Raw genomic sequence first — 24,092 nt, forward strand, 5'->3', positions numbered from 1 at the left:
ACAACTCCCAGTTTAAAAAAGCAAGCATGGGGCATGGTGGCACGTGCCTGTAATCCCAGCTACTCAGGAGCCTGAGGCAGGAGAATTGCCTGAACCCAGGAGGCGGAGGTTGCGGTGAGCCGAGATTGCGCCATTGCACCCCAGCCTGGGTAACAAGAGTGAAACTCCGTCTCAAAAATAAATAAATAATAAAAAAGCAAGCATGGGGAGAAAAAAAGACGGAACCCAAAATCCAAGATGATAAAGTACAAATTTATCAGAATCATAATGTAAATGTACTAAATTATGCCAGTTAAAAGATAGAAATTATAGATAACTGAGATACTCTTTTAGTAAGCTGAGTAATGGTTCCCAAAGTTAACAGGTCCTAATATTCCCCGAACCCTGTAAATATTACTTTATAAGGCAAAGACTACAGATATAATTAAGTATTTTGGGATCATGAGATTATCCTGGATTACCTGAGCACGCCCTGAATGCAATCACCAGTATCCTTATAAAAGCAAGGTGGGGGAGATTTAACCACACAGAAACCAAGAAAGCGATCTGACCTGGGTCACAAAGATTGGAGGCATGCAGCCACAGCCAAGGAATGTGGCAGGTATGAGAAGCTGGAAGAGGCGAGGAACAGGTTCTCGCATACAACCTCCAGAGGAAGAACGCACAGCCCTACTGACACCTTGATTTTGGTCCGGTGATACTGTCTTCAAACTTCTGGCATTTGAAAACAGGACTCCAGAACTATGAGAGAATAATCTCTGTTATTTTAGAGCACCAGGTACATGTAACTTGTTACAGGAGCCACAAAAACAATACACCCATAAAATAGAACACAGACAGTCTGAAAATAAATGGATAAAAATAAATACACCAGGCAAACACCAACCAAAACAAAGCTGGAGTAACTATATAAATATCAGACAATGAAGACCAAGAAAATAAAAAGCATTTATTCAGAATGGAAAAGGCCATAAACCTAAGTACAATTCAATAGGAAGATGAAAAGTATAAGGTTATATACACCTAATAAAATACCATCAACATACGTGAACCAAAAATTGCTAGAACTCACAGAGAAACTGACAAATCTACCGCAATGGTATTACCATAATAATCTACCACATTGCTCAAATCAGTAATGGTAAATAGGAAATATGAGCAATGCAAGGAACAGATTAGATCATTAAAGATACAGAGAACCTTGCACCTCCCTGCTTTCTCATATAAATTAAAATTTCCCATTCTTCCTCCTCCTCCTCCTCTTCCTTCTCTCTCTCTCCCCGCTCTTTCTTTCTTTAGATAGGACCTCACTGTCACCCAGGTTGGAATGCAGTGGCATGATCTTGGCTGACTGCAGCTTCCGTCTCCTGGGTTCAAGCAATGCTCCTGCCTCAGCCTCTCGAGTAGCTAGTATTACAGGCATGTGCCACCACACCGGCTAAGTTTTTTGTATTTTTTGTAGAGATGTGGTTTCACCATGTTGGCCAGGCTGGTCTCAAACTCCTGACCTCAGGTGATCCACCGGCCTCGGCCTCCCAAAGTCCTGGGATTACAGGCAGGCGTCAGCCAACATACCCAGCCCATATTCTTCAAAATACAAGGACTGTTTATAAATATGCACATCATATCTGACAATAAAGAAAATCCCAACAAATTCCAAGGAATCAGCAGCACACAAGCCATTTCTCTGGGGTGCAACGCAATGAAAACATAGTAACAGCCAGGCGCGGCTGTTTACAAAGCCTGTAATCCCAGCACTTTGGGAGGCCCAGGCGGGTGGATTACCTGAGGTCAGGAGTTTGAGATCAGCCTGGCCAACGTGGTAAAACCTCGTCTCTACTAAAAATACAAAAATTAGCCAGGCGGGGTGGCGGGTGACTGTAATCCCAGCTACTCGGGAGGCTAAGGTAGGAGAATCACTTGAACTCAGGAGGCAGAGGTTGCAGTGAGCTGAAATTACACCATTGCACTCCAGCCTGGGCAAAGAGTGAAACCCCGTATCAAAAAAAAAAAACAAAAAAACCCTTAACAACAGGACAGTTTCCAAAAACCATATATTTAGAAATTTAAAGGTGCATTTTTAAATAATTTATGGACCAAAGAAGAAATTATAATGAAAATTTAAACACACATTACTTAGTAATAAAAATATTACAATTGGAGACTACTGGCTTCACTAAAGAGATACTTCTAGAGAGATACATAGCCTTAAACACTTATATTTTTATTTATTTATTTTTTATAGATGGAGTTTCACGGTTGTTACCCAGACTGGAGTGCAATGGCACGATCTCGGCTCACCGCAACCTCTGCCTTCTGGGTTCAAGCAATTCTCCTGCCTCAGCCTCCCGAGTAGCTGGGACTACAGGCACATACCACCATGCCCAGCTAATTTTTGTATTTTTAGTAGAAACGGGGTTTCACCATGTTGACCAGGATGGTCTCTATCTCTTGACCTCGTGATCCACCCGCCTCCGCCTCCCAATGTGCTGGGATTACAGGCGTGAGCCACTGCGCCCGGCCAACATTTATATTTTTAAAAAGATGCCAGTGGCTCATATCTGTAATCCCAGCACTTAAGGAGGCTGAGGTGGGCAGCTCACCTGAGGTCAGGTATTTGACAGAGTAAAACCCTGTCTCTACTAAAAATGCAAAAATTAGCGGGGAGTGGTGGCCTGCATCTATAATCCCAGGTACTGGGGAGGCTGAGGTGGGAGAATTGCTCGAACTCGGAAGGCAGAGGTTGCAGTGAGCCAAGATAGTGCCACTGCACTCCAGCCTGGACAACACAGTGAGAAACTGTCTCAAAAAAAAAAAAAGGTAAGTAACCAACTTTTAAAAAGTTACAAAAATAACAGAGTAAACCCTAATCTAGCAACCTGTACATTATTCTTTAAACACTGTGTGTCATTTCTATCCTTAAAACAACTCTGGCCGGGCGCGGTGGCTCAAGCCTGTAATCCCAGCACTTTGGGAGGCCGAGGCGGGTGGATCACGAGGTCATGGGATCGAGACTATCCTGGTCAACATGGTGAAACCCCGTCTCTACTCAAAATACAAAAAATTAGCTGGGCATGGTGGCGCGTGCCTGTAATCCCAGCTACTCAGGAGGCTGAGGCAGGAGAATTGCCTGAACCCAGGAGGCAGAGGTTGCGGTGAGCCAAGATCGCGCCATTGCACTCCAGCCTGGGTAACAAGAGCGAAACTCCGTCTCAAAAAAATAAAAAAACCAACTCTGATGGTTAGATTACAGCTGTTTCCACAGCTACAAATGTCCTACTCATCTGAGTTTAAAAGCACCTTCAGGCCTGCCTGGGCAACACAGCAAGGTCTTGTCTCTAGAAAAAAAAAATTTTAATTAACTGGGCGTGGTGGAGCGTCTATAGACCCAGCTACTTGAGAACTGGGTGGGAGGACTGCTTGAGCCCAGGAGGTCAAGGCTGTACTGAGCCAAGATCGCGCAACTGCACTTCAGCCTGGGCAACACAGCAAGACTCTGTCTCAAAAAAAAAAAGAAAAAAGTATGTTCTCCTTTACAAAACAATCAAACACCAAGTACAGAAAATAGAAGACACTGAAGGCTGTAGACACCCTAGGTCAGTGACATTGCTCACTGTATGCTGTGTGCTTCAGTCCCTGGAGACGATGCTCAGAAATAAACTGAGATGGAGTATCTGAAAAACCCCATCTCTACAAAAAAATACAAAAATCAGTCAGGTGTGGTGGTGTGCACCTGTAGTTCCAGCTACTCAGGAAGCTGGGACACAAGAATCACTTGAACCTGGGAGGTGGAGGTTGCAGTGAGCCAAGATCGCACCACTGTACTACGGCCCGGGAGGACGAGTGAGACTCTCTCTCAAAAATAAATAAGTAAGAATGAAAAGAACAAAAAAAAAAGGAGTTATCTGAATGGTGGGGTCATCTATTTCACCTAAAGATTGGTCAATTAACATCACATCCCTTCCTACTGAAGTGGACACTCAGACCAAAAGGGAGTTCATTCTATGAGACTAAAGACCATTCCTAATCCTCTTTACTGCCTGAAGCACCATGCAACAATAACTTGATTAATGGTGTCACCTGGCAGCAAGGCTGGCCTTTTAAGAAAATCTTAGCATGGCTTAACCACAAAGTCGCTACTAAACTACAAATAAATACAGCTGTATCACAAAAAATGCCTCTACACAGGCTTTATTTTGAGAGGGAGGGAGGGAGGGAGAGGGAGAGGGAAAGAGAGAAGGAGAGAGAGGGAGAGAAGGAGAGAGAGGGAGAGAAGGAGAGAGAGAGAGAGAGAGAGGGAGAGAGGGGGAGAGGGGGAAAGGGAAGGGGGGAGAGGGAGAGGGAGAAGGAGGGGGAAGGGAAAGAGGGAGAGGGGGAGAGGGAGAGGGGGAGAAGGGGAGGGAGGGGGAGAGGGACAGAGGGAGAGGGGGAGGGAGAGAGGGAGGGGGAGGGAGAGGGAGAGAGAGAAGGAGAGAGGGAAAGAAAGAGAGGGAGAGGGAGACAGGGAGGGGGAGGGAGAGAGGGAGAGGCAGGGGGGCAGAGAGAGAGAGAGAGAGAGAGCGCGTGCGAGAGACAGCACTGAGAGAGACAGCGCGAGCGTGAGCTAGTTAGTGAACAGGGCTCTCTATTGCATCGCCTGTGCCTCTCTCTTAAAGCCTGCTCCTTCATCCTCTATGTTCTGGAAAAGAAGGAAAGAAAGCATCCTGACAGCATCCTTACATATCATAATCTTTCAAAAGTTTCACTATGGAGTTTCACTATATTGAACAGCCTTACCACAGCCTCGCACTTCCAGTTAGACATGACTGTTACTACTATTTCTATAGAAAAATTAGTTTAGAGAATTTCACCATTTTGATCCAGGGCTACATACTGAGTAGCAAAATTTTTAAAAATTAGCCAGGTGTGGTGGTGCACACCAGTAGTCCTAGCTTTCTGGAGGCTGAGGTGGGAGGATTAGTTGAGCCCAGGAGTTCCAGGTTAGTTAGCTATGATTATACCACTGAGCTCCAACCTGAACAATAGAGCAAAACAAAGTGGAGTTCAGCGGTTTTTAAAGTATTCAGAGTTGTGTAACCAATCATCACAATCTCACTTTATAACATTTTCAACACCCGAAAAGAAACCCCATACACCTTAACAGTCATTCCTCATTCCCACTCCTATACCCAGCCTGAGCCCCAGTCAACTCATCTACTTTCTGCCTGTATAGGTTTGCCTACTGGGGGTCAGGTACAGTGGCTCATGCCTGCAATCCCAGCACTTTGGGAGGCCGAGGCAGATAGTTAACTTGATGTCAGAAGTTCAAGACCAGCCTGGCCAACATGGTGAAACCCCATCTCTACTAAAAATACAAAAATTAGCTAGGCATGGTGGTGCATGCCTGTTCCTAGCTGCTCAGGAGGCTGAGGCAGGAGAATTGCTTCAACTGGGGAGGTGGAGGTTGCAGTGAGCCGAGATAATGGCATTGCACCCCAACCAGGGCGACAGAGTGAGATTCAGTCTCACAAAAAGCAAAACAAAACAAACAAAAGATTTGCCTACTGGACACATTTCATGTAAGTAAGATCATAGAGCATGTGGTCTCTTGTGTCTGGCTTCTTTCCCTTAGCATGTTTTTGGAGTTCATCGTGTTGTGGCAGGTATCAGTGCTTCAACACTTTCCACTGTCACATCACATGAACAGATCACATCTGCTGACCCGCTCATCAGCTGATGGGCATTTCAGGTGCTCCCACGTTTTGTTTATTAAACATAATGCTGCTCTGAACATTCACACACAAGCTTCTCTGTGAATCCATGTTTTCACTAGGCATTTGCATCCTCAAAGTGTTTTCACAACATTCTCTCCTTTGTGTATTATGTGACTACTTAATTTTCCGATGGAGAAAACGGAGGCTGGGGGCAGCTAAGTGGCTTTTTCACCCACTCCACTACCCACAGCGAACCATAGTAAACCCACAGTGAAGAGCCAGTGATCCTTCCATGACACCACACTGCCTATGGTTATGTGGTGTCATGACTAGTCTGTCTCCTTGGAAACAAATTTCAGGCAACAGTGTGCTGATGAGGGAAAGCATTTTTTAGTAAGAACTCCCTCAATCTTATTCTGTAAATTAAGCCACAAGGCAAATTTAAATTAAGCCTTTCAGAATAAGAGGAGAGAAATGTTTGGGATGGGCTATTCTAAAAGTCCCTGCTAAATGATGACCTTCTCCTCCCCATGGAAACAGCCAAAGCTGATACTCCAAGCTGCTGAGGCACACATTCAGTTACATCTACAGTGCCCATTCCTGAGGGGTGCCCTTTCCAGCAAAAGTGGAGATGTCCCCTAACATCAGCCCTAGATGCCAGACTCCCTGGCCCCAAGGCCTGGATACAGAGCTCATTTGTTCTAATACACATAACAGTATTTTGGGGGCATATATTGCAACTGTATGAATCCTCTTTCCCAACCTCAAGAAGCACTGTCTAGGCTTATAATATTTCTGGTAATAAAGTTCAGAAAAAATAATTATACTAATGATACAAGTCGCTTGCTGACAGCTTAGTCAGTACCATTTTGCATTTACTTCATTTAGTCCTCACAATAACTGTGTAAGAAAGGTACTATTGTCACTTTAATGTCCATACTTCATTATGTGGAGAAAATACAGTTGGTAGGAATATAAACTGGCATAACTTCTGGCCAGGGGCGGTGGGTCACGCCTGTAATCCCAGCACTTTAGGAGGCCGGGTCAGGTAGATCACACGGTCAGGAGTTCAGGACCAGCCTGGCCAATGTGGTGAAACCCCATCTCCATAAAAAATACAAAAATTAGCCATGCATGGTGGCATTCGCCTGTGGTCCCAGCTACTTGAGGCTGAGGCAGGAAAACTGCTTGAACCTGGGAGGCAGAGGTTGCAGTGAGCCAAGATCACGCCACTGCACTCCAGCCTGGGCCACAAGGCAAGACTCTGGCTCAAAAAAAAAAAAAATCCCAAAACACTGGAACTTCTTAGGAGGGTAATTTGGAAATATCTACAGAAAGTAAAAGTGCAAGTATTCTTTGACATCGCAATTTCACTTCAAGAATGTATCTATAGATATACTTCACAGGTGCCCAAAGATGGAAATGTACGAATATTAATTGGAGCTAGGAGGGTAATTTGGAAATGTCTACGCAAATGAAAAGTGCAATTATTCTTTGACGTAGCAATTTCACTTCTGAGAATGTATTTATAGATGTACCTCATTAAGTGCCCAATATAGAGATGTAATATTAATTGGAGCACCGTTTATAAAAGTAAAAACCTGGAAACAGGTCAGATGCAGCGGCTCATGCCTGTTATCCTAGCATTTTTGGATGCTGAGGCAAAAGGAATTCAAGACCAGCCTGAACAACAGAGCAAGACCCCATCTCAAAAATAAACAAATAGCCAAGCCTATTGGCATGCACCTGTATAGTCCTAGCTACTTCGGAGTCTGAGGTGGGAGACTTGCTTAAGCCCAAGAGTTCAAGCCCACAGTGAACTATGATCATATTACTGTATTCTAGCCTGGGTGACGGAGCAAGAATCTGCCTCCAAAATAAATAAATAAAATATATACTCAACACATTTAAGCTAACAGTTATCCAAAACAATGTTGCACATGACTTATAACAACTGTTTAAAATTAGGTACTTCTAGAAAAATTAAGCTCAAAAGGCAAACCGTATTAAACTTGCTTCCCTTCATTCCTTTAAATCAAGAATCCTCAGTATAGAAAGGCCAGAATAAGCATTAACAATTAAACAACTCTGTTAAAGTTTAATATTATGCTATGTTAAGATTCCTAACTATTTTAAGGACCCACATGGCTAGTCGACATAACCAAACTAACAGGCATGGTGGCTCACAAATGAAGATATTATTAGCATATTTAATCTGTTAACTAACCAAATCTAAGATTTGGATTTTAAAACCTAATAGGGAATTTTAAAAAGACAACCCTTCCACATGCCAAATTAACCTAAAAAGCATGAGGACAATAAAAACAGAACTATATACAGGATGCACAGGTAACTGGCCTTCTTTGCCTTAGTGAGTTTTGATTCTCAAGGAGTCTTAAGAATTCAGTGTATACAAGAAAAAGAAGATGTTGACATTCACCATCTAAAAACACAAAAAAATTAAAGTCCTGTTGCTAACATAACTAGAGAGGAGAATTTAGAGGAAAAAAAATGGCAGGGCATGGTGGCTCATGCCTGTAAACTCAGCACTTTGGGAGGCCGAGATGGGCAGATGGCTTGAGCCTAGGAGTGCAAGACCAGCCTGAGCAACATGACGAAACCCTGTCTCTACAAAAAAATACAAAAATCAGCCAGGCTTGGTGGCTCATGTCTGAAGTCCCAGCTACTCTGGAGGCTGAGATGGAAGGATTGCTTGAGCCCAGCAGGAGGTCAAGGCTGCAGTGATCTGTGATTGCACCACTGCACTCCCGCCTGGGTGAGAGTGAAAAAAAAAAAAAGCTGAGGGCTTGGGAGCATTGTAGAAAAGGCATACGTTGATAAAGAATCTCTAATTCATTTGGAAATATGATTTAAAATTTAAATACTTTAAATTATATTTTACTGTATATAAATTATATCTCAATTTTTAAAATACATTTTAATACGCTTTTAGTATTCTCATTCTGAGAAATGGCAACACTAAAAAATAACTGAAGATGGCCCAAGTTAAAACTGTTCTCTTCCGGCTGGGCATGGTGGCTCACGCCTGTAATCCTAGCACTTTGGGAGGCCGAGGTGGGTGGATCACCTGAGATCAGGAGTTCAAGACCAGCCTGCCCATCGTGGAGAAACCCCATCTTTTTATTAAAAAAAAAAAAGAAAAAGAAAATTGTTCTCTTCCACACCCCCCCGCCAAAAAAAATACTGAATGCTCCACTGCATCCAGTATCTGCAGGTTTTCACTGCTCAATCCCACATGGCAGGGAGTTCTACAACCAGAGTCCTTTCCCTGTCCAATAAAATGAGAACTGAGATGTCTAAACCAGGCTACTCTTAGCTAATGTAACTGCCCATGCTTACTTCATAATAGGTCTTCCCTCCCTCCCACTCCTCACTCTATTAACCATGTAAACCTTAACTCTGATCTCCCCAAATTATGCTTCATGTATAAGATTTCACATTCAATATTAAATACTTTCACAAAGTGAAGAACAGGATAAAAAACTAAATTCTAACTAATAAACATATGTACAGTAGTCCCTCCCACCCCTTTTCACACACATGGTTTACTTATCAAGGTTTCAGCTACCTACAGACAACTATAATCTGAAAATATTACATACAAAGAGGTATTCTGAGAGAGACAGACAGAGACCATACTCACATAACTTTTACTATAATTGTTCTATTTTGTTACTGTCAATTTCTTACTGTGCCTAATTTATAAACTTTATCACGGATACATACATACAGGAAAAAATATATGGCATACAGGGTTTGACAGAACCCATGACTTCTGGATTCCACTGGGTGGGGAGTCTTGAAACGTATCCCCAGCAAAAATATATAAAAGTATTTATGGCATATCCAAAAAATATTAAGAATGTTTGCTTTGGGATTATATAAATTATGGACATTTTCTAATTTGTGTTTCATTTTGCCTTGCTCTATTTTCTGAGGAGGCGATGAAAGAGAAGGACTAATTCAGAATGCATTTTGAGGTAAAATGGACAAAATGGATGTCTGCAATACAGCATTAACATATGAACCCGGGAGGTGGAGGCTGCAGTGAGCCGAGAATGCACCACTGCACTCCAGCCTGGGCAACAAGAGTGAAAATCCGTCTCAAAAAAAATTAAGGATTCTAGAAGAAAGATGTGTCCATGCATGGTTCTCTCTGCAGCACCATTTGGAGTTTGATTGCTGTCAACCATTCTGATGGGCTGTAATGCTGGTTTGCCTCCACCACATGTTGCTGTGAGTTGGGTGACCCTTTCCTCTTAAGGTCCCAAGATAAACTTGGAGCTCCTGGAGCTGTTAGAAAGTGACTTTTTTTTTTTTTTTTTTTTTTGAGACGGAGTTTCGCTCTTGTTATCCAGGCTGGAGTGCAATGGCGTGATCTCAGCTCACCGTGACCTCCGCCTCCGGGGTTCAGGCGATTCTCCTGTCTCAGCCTCCTGAGTTGCTGGGATTACAGGCACGCGCCACCATGCCCAGCTAATTTTTTTGTATTTTTAGTAGAGACGGGTTTTCACCATGTTGACCAGGATGGTCTGGATCTCTTGACCTCATGATCCACCCGCCTTGGCCCCCAAAGTGCTGGGATTACAGGCATGAGCCACCGCACCCAGCCAGAAAGAGACATTCTTTACTGACCAGGTCAGGAACCCTGTAGAGGGGCTGCATAGGCAAGGGTACGAGGCCACTTTCCCCAAGGGGCTTTTACTGTCTCTGCAAGACAAGCTTCAATCCCTAAAAGGAATACAGCCTTCTAACCAAAGCCCTAATAAAACAACCAGTTGCTCCAATTGTGTCCTCTTGCAAAAGAAAATGCATTCGTATTGCACTGATGCAAAACTGTATTCCAGAAGTTAAGAATACTGACAGATTCCAAATTCTAGAGGAACCAGGCAGTGAGAAACAAATATACTTCAAATTTTGTTCACAGAAATATACCCTACTAATTGTTAAAAGCTGTGGATAGCTTAAAAGAAAGGTTTCCTTTGAAGAACAAAACAATGATTAACAATGTTTCAAGCAAAAAGTTTAAAAAATGATTACTTCAGACTTCTATTAGTTTAGTTCACGCAGTTAACTCCTGTTTGATATACATGAACATTTATTTCAGCTCTTTGTGAGTCCTGGATGTTTTTTCTCTATTCCAATGTTACAATCTTCAACGCTATTAGAAACCTGCATTTAAGAACACCCGTTAAAGTCCTATAGCTTGATTTTAAACCATCCTTTGAAAATGAAAAAAGCAAGACAATTGTCTGTGAATGACAAAACTTCCAGTGTAGTTACCGTTAAAAACATGGCTGACAGAGAGATTTAGTCATTTCTGTGGTTTACAATAAATTCAACCATAATTATGATTGACAGCATATACAGAGACATTAAAATTTCAGATATTCTGCACAATTTTGGAATATATACTAACATTATTCACTGAAATACATTTATTCACTGAAAAAGATTAAACATCATTTTGACAATTGTATGTAGCTAAACATGCTAAATAATCCTGTTTACTTTTTATTTCTGAACACTCCAGGGGCCCTTCTGGAGTCTCTGAAAAGTTAGGTGTTGGGAAAGACTATTTTGAAACTGAGATTTTATTTTGGAAAGCCTGTTAAATATGTTAGAGATTTAAAACCCTTGATGTTATGAAACAGAATTCCAGATTACCAGAAATTATTTATTTTGCCAAAATGATGCCTCAAAATTTTTAAAAGGCAAAAACTTTTCATTAGCCTGTACTACTGCATGAAAATCCTGTTTAGGCCAGGCACAGTGGCTCACGCCTATAATCCCAGCACTTTGGGAGGCTGAGGCAGGCAGATCACCTGAGATTGGGAGTTTGAGACCAGCCTAACCAACATGGAGAAACCCACCTCTACTAAAAATACAAAAAATTAGCTAGGCCTAGTGGGAGGCTGAGGGAAAAGAATCGCTTGAACCCAGGAGGTGGAGGTTGAAGTGAGCCGGGATCACGACATTGCACTCAAGCCTGGGCAACAAGAGTAAAAATCTGTTGCAAAGAAAAAAAAAAAGAAAATCTTGTTTAAAGCCAAATTTTACCCTTGCATTAGTTTATTAATGTTAATCCCAATTTTTTAAAGAAACCTCACAGACAATTCCATCTAATCTTAACCAATTTGATCACAAGGTAAAAATTTTAAAACCTTTCATGACCCTTTTGCTAACAGGCAGATTAGTCTGTGCTTTTATTTCAATGCTCAACTTATGAAAAGACCACATAATACCCCTTTAAATTTAGTCAGTGTTTACACACAGGAATTTTTGCAAGATTTTTTAAATCTTTCCACAACTTGCTTAAAACTTCAGCTTCATCTTAACTAATTTAAGACAATCCTTAATCCCTAGATAAAATTTACATTTCCATGCCTTTTTACATTCTTTTACTAAGAACACATCTTACTGTTTTTACACACCTTGCATGTGTATCTATTTTTAGGATTTTAAGTTACATGTTATAATGGTAACTTTTGGTTATTTTTAACTTTAATGTGAAACTAGTAGGTTGTTTTGATTATATGTTAGGCACAGATAAATTCTGACATTTTCCAACATAGTTAGGGGTGTGGTTAATTTCATATGTTCCCCAGGACTTACCAAATTGTAAAGCAGGCAGTTTACAACCTTGAAATATTTAGCAAACCTCGTATCTGGCTTATATGATTAAGACCACCTATTTGCATTTTGATGACACTTGTATTTTACCAATAATTCATTCCATAAGACTCTTGCTATTTCTCTTTCTCTTTTTCTTTTTCTCTTTTTCCTTTTCTTTCTTTTTCTTTTTCTTTTTTTTTCTTTTTTCTTTTTTTTTTTTTGAGACAGAGTCTCAGCCTGTAGCCCAGGCTGAAATGCAGTGGCGTGATCTTGGCTCACTGCAACCTCTGCCTCCTGGTTTCAAGCAATTTTCCTGCCTGAGCCTCCCAAGTAGCTGGGATTATAGGCACACAGTATCATGCACAGCTTATTTTTAGTACAGATGCTAAAAATCCAGGTCATGTGGCTAGGTTGGTCTCAAACTCCTAAACTCAGGTGATCTACCCACCTCGACCTCCAAAAGTGCTGGGAATACATATGTGAGCCACCGTGCCCGGCCATGACTATTTTTCTTAAAGTCACGTGAACTAAAGGCATTACAGTTTATCTTTCCTTCAAAAAATATTTAAGGACTTTTCTTTAAACCAATCAGTTTCAGCTCTTTTTATAGACATTACATATAACACATACACAGAAGATTTACCACTTGTAAGATTTTTCATTTGCCATACTTTTTTAAATTGAATTACTGGCTCCAGGGAGGAGCCTTTGGAGGAATGGAGTCAGGAAAGTATGCATTTCTAGGGCCCAGTAAGCAGGCACAGCTGAAGGCAAAGACAGATCCCCAAAATTAAAGGTGCCATTTTATACTGAATCCTCTATCCCCAAAAGGAGGGAAATACTAGTGCTTCCACCATGCATTTCATTGCAAGGCAAGCCAAAGCCAATCAGCCTATTTTGTAATCAGCCTGTACCCCATGGGAGTCTCATCTCTCAGTGGGGATAGGGATGCTTCCATTATCTTCCAGGTGACCAAGGGCATGCTTCCCTGATTCAACTGTGCAAAAAGTCAAGTATTCCTCCATAACTACTATAAGCCATCCCTTAAAGTATATTTCCTATCTAGTTATTACACACCAAAACTCTCTCATAACATAAAGAAGGCCAGGTACAGTTGCTCATGTCTGTAATCCTAGCACTTTAGGAGGCCAAGGTGGGCAGATCACTTCAGCCTAGAGTTTGAGACTAGCCTAAGCAATTGCGATTAGTCACATTTACCCATGAAACTCTAGTCCTCTGCTTGTGATTTCCCTTTCACTTCCCAGACTTATGTGGTCTATGTGGCTCCCAGAAAGATGGATCTTGGGAAAAACTAAGTAATAGTTGTGTTTGGTCTACTGTTGCACTTCCCTCCTTAATGGAGGGAATGTGCTAAAGTGAACTGTATATCCTGTGATTTTGGCCCACGCTAAAGGATTTATCCTTAGAGAAAGGTTCTGATGAACATTGGGACTTAAAATCTAGTTACAATTTAAGTACCATTTTAACTGAAGGCAGAATAGATGCCTTAGAAAAAAACGTAGGGCCCAAAGGGCAGTTTTACTGCTGATGAGACAATATCAAGACTGAAATTTGGTTTCAGAGGACATTTTCCTCCTCATTATTGAAGGCAGAGTTTTTCCATTTACAGAAGCACCATAGAGCCTGGTAGACACCTGGTAGCACCATAAAGCCTGGTAGAGGGGTACAAAAAGAGAATTGGGAAGCTAGAGTATTTTGGCAAAGGGCCAATAATATACTTCACGGAAAGGATTTCTATTCCATTAGGTGGCACTGTTGGCCTAGAAATACCATGTGATCTCCAGACCAAAGACAAAGAGAGACCCTGAAAGGCCATGTGCTCTCCAGACCAAGGACAAAGAGACACTCTGGCATGCCACATGCTCTGCAGACCAAGGACAGAGCACAGAGGGACACTCACTAGAGGCATGCAAGGGGTGATCCTCTCTTCACAGAAAATCACTAAAACAGCATTCACCTGAGATATATCCCTAGTTACTACGGCATTTCCTAATCTTGCCTATCAGGATTACTTCCTTGAATTGAAAAAATCCCACAGCATTGTATACAGAGAGAGAAGAGGAGATATGGCAGTCTCAGACAGAAAAGAAGGAAATTACAGTAGGAAAAGCTGGAGGTCCTATTGCCGATGTCCGATCAGGCAGTCAGAGGCTAAGGTCAATCCGGAAGCCTTTGGATAACAAGATGGTATAGCCCCCGTCAGAAATCTTCAGTTGTGCCAGGACCTCCTCCAGCCCCACATAGATGGCTATGTCCTTCATGAAAGGAAACTGGTTCAAAAATGGGAACATGGCCAGCAACCCATGGGTACTGGGGGATTCTCCATGTTTTATCCAGCAAGCCTCTCCCAAGTCTGGTAAGGCTGGCAGCCACACTAATCATTTTTAAATGGCTGAAGGAGACTGAGTATTTGGTTTGATTTTGTTTCTAAAATGGAGGCCAAGAGCCTTGAAATGAAAGGACAGAGTTGGGATCCACTCCTGCACTTACCTTTCCAATGAAGGTACTTTGGAATCCTGGACAAGCCCCAAAATTAGGCTGTGGTGTCAGGGGTAAACACCCAAGATTCATTGTATCACCACAAGCAAATCGAGTACACAGACACACAAGAAGTGGGTTTAGGCCAGGTGCAGTAGCTCACACCTATAATCTCACCACTTTGGGAGGCCGAAGTGGGCAGATCACCTGAGATAAGAAGTTTGAGACCAGCCTGGCCAACAGGTTGAAGAAACCTGTTGTATTTTTAGTCCTACTAAAAATGAAAAAATTAGCCAGGCATGGTGGCGGGTACCTGTAATCCCAACTACTTGGGAGGCTGAGGCAGAAGAATTGCTTGAACCTGGGAGGTGAAGACTGCAGTGAGCCAAGACTTTTCCACTGCACTCCAGCCTGAGTGACAGAGCAAGACTCTGCCAAAAAAAAAAAAAAAAAGGAAGTAGGTTTAGGAGCACAGATTTAATAAGCAAAAGAAAGAGAAAAAAAGGTTCCTCTCTCCACAGAGAGATGGGCACCCAAGTGGGCACAGTGAAGTGCACCCGATTTTATAGACTGGCTTGAGGAGGTGGTGTCTGATTTACATATGGCCCAAAGATCGGTTGGACCACACGTGACGTTTACACAGCATGCAAGGAAGCTGGCCACCCCACCGTAATCTTCTATCATGCAAATGACATCTTTGGCCAGCACCATGTTGCTTGCTACTTATTGTACATGTGGTTTACAAAGAAAAGGGAAGAGGAAGCCACCATTCTGAATGTGTTTGGTCCCCAGGTAGCTCCTTTCCTGTTGGCACAGCTGCTGGCATTCACCCATGCAAGCTTCTAGCTTGCCTTTCTATGTCTGCAGCTCAATATTACAGGCTGCTTTTTGTTTGAAAAGAAATGATTTGGGGGCTGCTTTATGTTAAAAGGGAAACCTTACTGAGAACTTCCTTACCCTAGCTGCCTAAGTGTTTCTTTTTAACTCCTATATCACAGGGATGGGGTCCCACTATGTTGCCCAGGCTGGATCACTTGAGGTCAGGAGTTCTTTTAAAGTCCTTCTGGCCAACATGGTGAAACCCTATCTCTAGAAAAATACAAAAATTAGCCAAGCATGCAGGCAGGCACTATAATCCCAATTACTCAGGAGGCTGAAGTAAGAGAATCACTTGACCCTGGAAGGCAGAGGTTGTAGTGAGCTGAGATCACATCACAGCACTCCAGCCTGAGCAACAGAGCAAGACTCTGTCTCAAAAAAAAAAAAGAGATTTCATTACTGCGGTATTTTCTAATACATATTTATTGTAGGAAAACATTCTTGATTAAAAAAAAAGAAAAAAGTGTGCCCTTTTCAAAAACAGTGAACAAGTTTTGTCTAATTTAAAGCTTATTTAGGCTGGGCACAGTGGCTCACAACTGTAATCCAAACTCACTGGGAGGCTGAGGCGGGTAGATCTCCTGCACCTAAGGTCAGGAATTCAAGACCAGCTTGGGCAACATGGTGAAAACCTATCTTTACTAAAAACACAAAAAAATTAGCCAGGTGTAGTGGTATGTGCCTGCAGTCTCAGCTACCTGGGAGGCGGACGCTGGAGAATCACTTCAACCCAGGAGGCAGAGATTGCAGTAGGCCAAGATCATGTTACTACACTCTAGCCTGAGTGACAAAGTAAGACTCTGTCTAAATAAACATATTTTGTGTGTGTGTGGTAAGAAAGCTTAAAGAGAAATGATTTTATATAAAATCTTATACAGTAAATTTAGTTCTAAAATAAAATGACAGGTTGTTCTAGTTTGTTTGCTCAAAACAAACCAGAAAGTCCAAGCATGTTATGAATGGGCAGTGTAAGTCACAATAAAAGGATTTACATGGAAAAAACTTTTTTTTTTTTTTTGAGACGGGGTTTCACTGTTGTTACCCAGACTGGAGTGCAATGGCACGATCCTGGCTCACCACAACCTCCGCCTTCTGGGTTCAAGCAATTCTCCGGCCTCAGCCTCCCGAGTAGCTGGGACTACAGGCACATGCCACCATGCCCAGCTAATTTTTGTATTTTTAGTAGAGACAGGGTTTCACCTCGTTGACCAGGATGGTCTCGATCTCTTGACCTCGTGATCCACCAGCCTCGGCCTCCCAAAGTGCTGGGATTATAGGCATGAGCCACCGCACCCGGCCAAAAAAAAACATATATTCAAGTTGTCATAATATTATTAAGTTTTGGCTTTTTTTTTTTTTAGGAAAAAAACTGAGATTTTAAAAATGTTTAAATTAAGTTTATTACATCTAAGTATCTCGCTTTTAAAGTCCTTGTAACATTGAGTTACAGGGCTCTGACTCCTGGGTCTAAAAGGGACACCATGCTAAATCTTAACCACTGACAGCAATTAAAACCTCATCTTCTGGCTTTAATCAAAATAAACTGCATTTCTGAGACACAGGGCATTAAACTAAAGCTATTTAAATCCTCAAGGCCCAGGAACTAGCTTTGAAGAGGTAGGTGTATAAAACTGTTAAGGGCCAATTTTGAAAGATAAAATAAATCAGTTTCTCTATACATTAATTATAAATCAGGGCCAGGCGCAGTGGCTCACGCCTGTAATCCCAGCACTTTGGGAGGCCGAGGCGGGTGGATCACGAGGTCAAGAGATCGAGACCATCTCGGTCAACATGGTTAAACCCCGTCTCTACTAAAAATACAAAAAATGAGCTGGGCATGGTGGCGCGTGCCTGTAATCCCAGCTACTCGGGAGGCTGAGGCAGAAGAATTGCCTGAACCCAGGAGGCAGAGGTTGCGGTGAGCCAAGATCGCGCCATTGCACTCCAGCCTGGGTAACAAGAGTGAAACTCCGTCTCAAAAAAAAAAAAAATTAATCATAAATCAAAGGCACAATGATGCAAGACCAGCATGTGGGTCCCTGTGGTAGATTAACAAGGTTTCCTTGAAGCATTAACCAACTCCTTAATAAAGGTTACAAAGGTTATAAAAGGCTTATGGAAGCTATATTTTAAGGTCGAGATTAAAACAGTATAGATTGTGGCTGAGAGCGGTGGCTCATGCCTGTAATCCCAGCACTTTGGGAGGCCAAGGCAAACGGATCACTGGAGTTCAGGAGTTAAGAGACTGGCCTGGCCAACACAGTGAAACCCTTTCTCTACTAAAAATACAAAAATTAGCCAGGCATGATGGCATGAACCTGTAATCTGTTATTCGGAAGGCTGAGACAGGAGAATCACTTGAACCTGGGAGGCTGAGGTTGCAGTGAGCTGAGATCACGTCACTGCACTCCAGTCTGGCCGACAAGAGCAAAATTGTCTCAAAAAAAAAAAAAAAAACCTGTTTTCATTTGTAACAGGAAAAATTGAAGATACTGGTTATTTTGCCAAAGCTTTGACTGGAATAGTGTGTTTTCCTTTAAGGAATCAAAATTGACTTATGGAGACAAAAAAGCCCTTGGGAAAACTGGCCTCATATTTTGTAGATGCAGTCCCTGTATAGGGTCTCTGACCTGTGGTAAGTAAAGAATGTCACTTTCTGATAGCCCCAGGAGCCCCAGGTTTATCTAGAAAGCTCAAGAGAAGAGGAAATTCACCCAACTCATAGGTATTACGTGGCACAAATCTATGGCTGGGCTTGGCTTTAAAAAAGTCTTATCTGATATTCCTCCTATGGAACAAAGTTCCGTCAAAGCCAGTTTTAAAGCCTATGTAAAAAAAACAGTTATTCTTGCTGCACTGTACACAAATAATAGGCCAAATATAATAAAGCAAACTGGTCCTACCATGATTTGTCTTTAGTAAAAATGAGAAACTGGAGAGAGAAAATTGTTTCAAAACTATAGTAAACCTGCTATTAGATTCTAGCCTTGCCTAACGTTTTTTTCAATTTTTATTATTTTCTACATTTTGGGACCAGGAATGGTGGCTCACACCTGTAACCCCAGCACTTTGGGAGGCTGAGTGGGGGTGGATCACTTGAGATCAGACCTTCGAGATCAGCCTGGCCAACACAGCAAAACCCCATCTCTACTAAAAACACAAAACTTAGCCAGGTGCAGTGGCATGTACCTGTAGTCCCAGCTACTCAGGATGCTGAGGCACAAGAATGACTTGAACCCAGGAAGCAGATTGCAGTGAGCCGAGAGCATACCACTATACTCCAGCCTGGGTGACAGAACAAGACTCTGTCTCAAAAAAAAAAAAAAGAACAAAATGAAACAAAACAAAAAATTTTGGACCAAATTCTAATTTTGCTTGACTACAAGACTTCAAAATAATGTTTTCAATTCTTTTCCTTGATTTTTTTCCATTTTTCCTAATTTGGAGTCGCTGAAAACTAAGTTGTGCTTTCTTAAAGCCCTTTGAACTAAAGCCAGACAATTTTAGAATAAAATAACAGCAACCTATTTACATACATAACACACTTTCATACCTGCCTACTAATGTATACAGTTCAGAGTAATGTGGCCTGTATTGATTTTTCCAGAATTGGTCTTTTGTTTGTTGTTGTTCTCCCTTCGTCCTGCTATTTTCTCTTCATAGGACGTGAGACTTCACAACCTGCTAAAAAATTAGCTTTTGGGACCTAACCTGTCTAGGAATAAGGTGTCCTCGCCATGAGATCAGATAAAACCTGGTATCAGATTTATTTTCTCCTAAAATGCTTTTTCCAAAAATTTTTTAAAAGAAAAGGGAGTAGGCTCACGCCTATAATCCCAGCATTTTGGGAGGCCGAGGCGGGTGGATCACAAGGTCAAGAGATCGAGACCATCCTGGTTGACGAGGTGAAACCGCGTCTCTACTAAAAATACAAAAATTAGCTGGGCATGGTGGTGTGCACCTGTAGTCCCAGCTGCTCAGGAGGCTGAGGCAGGAGAATTGCTTGAACCCAAAAGGTGGAGGTTGCGGTGAGCCAAGATCGTGCCATTGCACTCCAATCTGGGTAACAACAGCGAAACTCCGTCTCAAAAAAAAAAAAAAAAAAAAAAAGAAAAGGGAGTAAATGTGAAAAGAAAATACACTGGGCCTCCAAAAGTCACTAAGCTAAAGGGAAAATTCAAGCTGGAACCTGCTCAGGGCAAATCTGCCTCTGCCTCCCATTCTTTTTTTTTTGTTTGTTTTTGTTTTTTTGAGACAGAGTACTTGGCTCACTGTAACCTCTGCCTCCCAGGTTCAAGCAATTCTGCCTCAGCCTCCCAAGTAGCTGGGATTTCAGGCACTTGCCACCACACTCAGCTAATTTTTGTATTTTTAGAAGAGATGAGATTTCACCATGTTGGCTATGCTGTTCTCAAACTCCTGATCTCAGGTGATCCACTCACCTCAGCATCCCAAAGTACTGGGATTACAGGCGTGGACCACCACGCCTGGCCTCGCCTCCCATTCTATTCAAAGTCACCCCTCTGCTCACTGAGATAGATGCATATTCTGGTTGCCTCCTTTGGAAAGGCTTAACAGAAACTCAAAAGAATGCAACCATTTGTCTCTCACCTACCTGTGACCTGAAAGTCCCCTCCCTGCTTCAAGTTATCCCTGCCTTTCTGGACTAAACCAATGGACTTCTCGAAAAGATCGATTGATGACTCAGGTTTCCTTAAAATGTATAAAACCAAGCTGTGCCCCAGCCAGGACTTCCAGAGGCTATGTCATAGGCACACATCGGGACTTCCAGAGGCTATGTCATAGGCACACATCCTCAATCTTGGCAAAATAAACTTTCTAAATTAACTAAGACCTGTCTCAAATTTTCGGGGTTCACATGTTCATCTTGTTCTGAAACTGAAATGTGTATGGTGTGAGTTGAAACAGTAAGTAAGTAGAATCAAGAAGAAAGGCTCAGAAGAAAAAATAGATACAGGTATATGAAATTGAGAAGGTTGAGTAGAATCCTAGTCTTGCTTTTTTTTTTTTTTTAAAGAGACAGAGTGGTACAGTGAAGTGATCATGGCTTACTGCAATCTTGACCTCCCAGCCTCACAAGTTCATACCATCTCAGCTCAAGAGTAGCTAAGATTACAGGCCCACGCTACCAAGCCCAGCCTCACTGGCTAATTTTGAAGAATGTTAGGGAACCAATTCATTATTCAAAACCTAGTAAATAATGGAGAGGAATTAAGCATTTATCCTCCCTTTTCTGTAAGAGGTATACAGTACTTCAAGATAACCAACAGTGGAGGCATGAACAATTATGTTTATAGAAATATTCTGTTTACTAAATGAAGTTTAGAATTAAAATATCAACATTTTTAATGCCTACTGAAATGACGGTAGGCATTGAGAATCAAGGTCTTCAAACAAAGACTACTAATCATTTCTGCCTACTTACCTACAAAGTATTCCTGCCAAAAATAAGGCTGAATCTGTGTCACAGTAAAATCAAGATTGTGCAAAACTCCACATGACAAACTACCTGGTTTCATCAACAAGTAAGTTACAAAAGAAAACTAAATATGGAGGAGGAACCTATCAATTAAATCTAGTCACACTGTATGGATAGCATGTGGATCCAGATTCAAACTGTTAAAAAAAAGTTGAGAAGGCCGGGCGCGGTGGCTCAAGCCTGTAATCCCAGCACTTTGGGAGGCTGAGGCGGGTGGATCACGAGGTCGAGATCAAGACCAACCTGGTCAACATGGTGAAACCCCGTCTCTACTAAAAATACAAAACATTAGCTGGGCATGGTGGTGCGCGCCTGTAATCCCAGCTACTCAGGAGGCTGAGGCAGGAGAATTGCCTGAACCCAGGAGGTGGAGGTTGCAGTGAGCCGAGATCGCCCCATTGCATTCCAGCCTGGGTGATGGGAGCGGAACTCCGTCTCAAAAAAAAGTTGAGACAATTCTGAAAATTTTAATACTGGCTAGATATTTGAAAGTATTAAGGCATTATTCATCTTCATTTTCTGTAATAGTGGTACTCATGTTTACCTTTTTTTTTTCAACTATCTCTAGTAATGGGCATAAGCAATGTTTACTTTTTTTAAAAGTCTTTAAGATATACATATTGAAATATTTAACGGTTAAATGATATCTAGGACTGTGAAGATATGATGAAGAAAGATTGTTAAAACTGGATGAGAAAACGGATCTATACTATTCTCTCTACATATGTGTATATGTGAAGAGGTAAACATGGAAGGAAAGAAGGGAAGGGCAGTCAATCTAAGTTGCATGTAATAAATATTTTATTATCTTTCAAAGCATTTCAGTATTTACTTTTCTTATTCAATACAAAGACTATAAGAAAAAAACTAATAATCACATAAAGAAACATTTTTATGATAAAATCAGTAACATAAAACGGAACACCAAACAAAACCTTCCCAGTATATCAGATAACATTAAAAAATTAAGAAAAACGATCAGCTTGTGTAAAGTATTATTTTCGAAGGGAACCTATCTAATAATTCGGAGGCTGGCTAGAGTTTAGACTCACATCACTCAGTGAGTCTCCGAAACTTTAAGCCTAAAGACATCACAAGTAGTAAACTAACAAATCATACCAGCTGTCCATACCATTGTAAACCACATCGAAACTCTGAAAAGCAGTTTTGACGGCCTAAATCATCCACTTCCTTAAAAGACAACTTTAGTATTCTAGTTTTCCCCACAATCAAAATCAAAGGAGCATAACGTAATCGGTGGCTCATGCCTGTAATCCCAGCACTCTGGGAGGCCGAAGTAAATGGATCACAATGTCAGGAGTTCAAGACCAGCGTGGCCAAGACAGTGACACCCCATCTCTACTAAAAATACAAGGCCGGTCTCGGTGGCTCACGCCTGTAATCCCAGCACTTTGGGAGGCTGAGGAGGGCAGATCACGAGGACAGGGATGGAGAGCATCCTGGCCAACATGGCGAAACCCCGCCTCTACTAAAAATACAAAAATTAGCTGGATGTGGTGGCACATGCCTGTAATCCCATCTACTTCAGAGGATAAGGCACGAGAATCGCTTGAACCCAGGAGGCGGAGGTTGCAGTGAGCCGAGGTGGCACCACGGCACTCCAGCCTGGGAGACTCCGTTTCAAAAACAAAACAAAACAAAAAAAAATTGCAATCATCACTGGCCCTTGTCCATTCAAGACTCCAAAGTTTACAAACCCACTTTCATATAATTCATACCCTCTGCCTGAAATGCCCTCCGCTCGCTGGTGCCTGTCGAACTCCTACTCATCCACTCCAGTCTTGTTTTCACTGGAGAAAATATATTTCTACTCATACATTTTGCAGAAGAGACACAGTTGCCCTATCAGCATTCTATTTCCTATCCCGACTGAGATCTCAGTCCATTTGTCACACACACTCAATCTTGCTATAACTCGCCAGTAATGCATACAGCTATCAGCTATGCTTTTTGGTCTTCGGAGACATGACAAGTGCTTTTCGTCATTCTAGGCACAAATCACGCTCACACCAACAAGTTTCAGGTGAACCAACACCTGTTTTGCAAGGTGGGTATGGATAAAGTGAATGCAAATGACCAGGTAAAAGTCATCATAATAGGGAAAGGCCCTTTGACATCTCCGAAAAAAACGGAAATAAAAGATGAAGAAAAAACAAGAGAGAGGGAGGGCAAAGGGGACCAACATCCCCATCGCCGTAAGTTCCAGGACTAGTCTCGGGCACCCGTCGGCAGCCGTGGCCTTTCTCTTTCGGCAGAAGCCGTCGTTTTTCAATACAAGAGCCGGCAGGCAGAACCCAGGCGCGTCCGTACGCAGACCTGGGAGCAGCCGGCGCTCCGGACCGCGGACCCGGTCTCACCAGCACGATGCTCACCAGCGTCCGCCCCGGGTCCTCCCCCGCCGCCCCGACCCCTGCAGCCCATCGGCGGGCGGGGACCGAGCGGTCCGGGCCTCTTGCGCGGAGACAGGTCTGCGGCGCCCTCGCTCCCAGGCTCGGCCCAAGCCGACGGCCCAGCAGGGACCCCTCCAAGACGCCCTCGGCGCGCCGCAGCGGCCTCCCCGCCCCCCGCGCTGCCATGGCCTCCGCAGGCCCCGCGGCCCCCGCCCGCCACAACCGCGGCCCAGTTCCCCGCACCCCCGCTGCCGCCTCAGCCCGTACCGGGCCTCTGCCACCCCAGCTCGCGGGCCTCACCTCAGAAGCGAATCGTGGGGCAGCGCGCGGGATTCCGGGGTCCCAGTACAGCCACCGCCCGTCGGCTCCGGCTCCGGCTCCGGCTCCGGTTCGGCCCCCGCCCACCGCGCACTCCCAGGCCCGCAGCCGCGGCCAGCCCGGCCTCTCCGCCCCTCAGCCCCTCCGCTTGCCCCC

General features: G+C 42.8%; 1 protein-coding gene across 8 annotated transcripts in view; it reads right to left on the reverse strand.

Annotated features, from left to right (window-relative positions):
* Positions 1-24,092, reverse strand: part of ADD1 (adducin 1) — a 96,601-nt gene extending 72,509 nt beyond the window's left edge. For all 8 annotated transcript variants that reach the window (XM_008993693.5, XM_008993697.5, XM_008993692.5 and 5 more), the window contains exon 1: positions 23,919-24,092. The gene's annotated coding sequence lies outside the window, so the exon portion shown is untranslated. The remainder of the gene's footprint in view (positions 1-23,918) is intronic.

Source organism: Callithrix jacchus, chromosome 3 (assembly GCF_049354715.1).
Source record: "Callithrix jacchus isolate 240 chromosome 3, calJac240_pri, whole genome shotgun sequence".
Classification (NCBI taxonomy): Eukaryota; Metazoa; Chordata; class Mammalia; order Primates; family Cebidae; genus Callithrix; species Callithrix jacchus.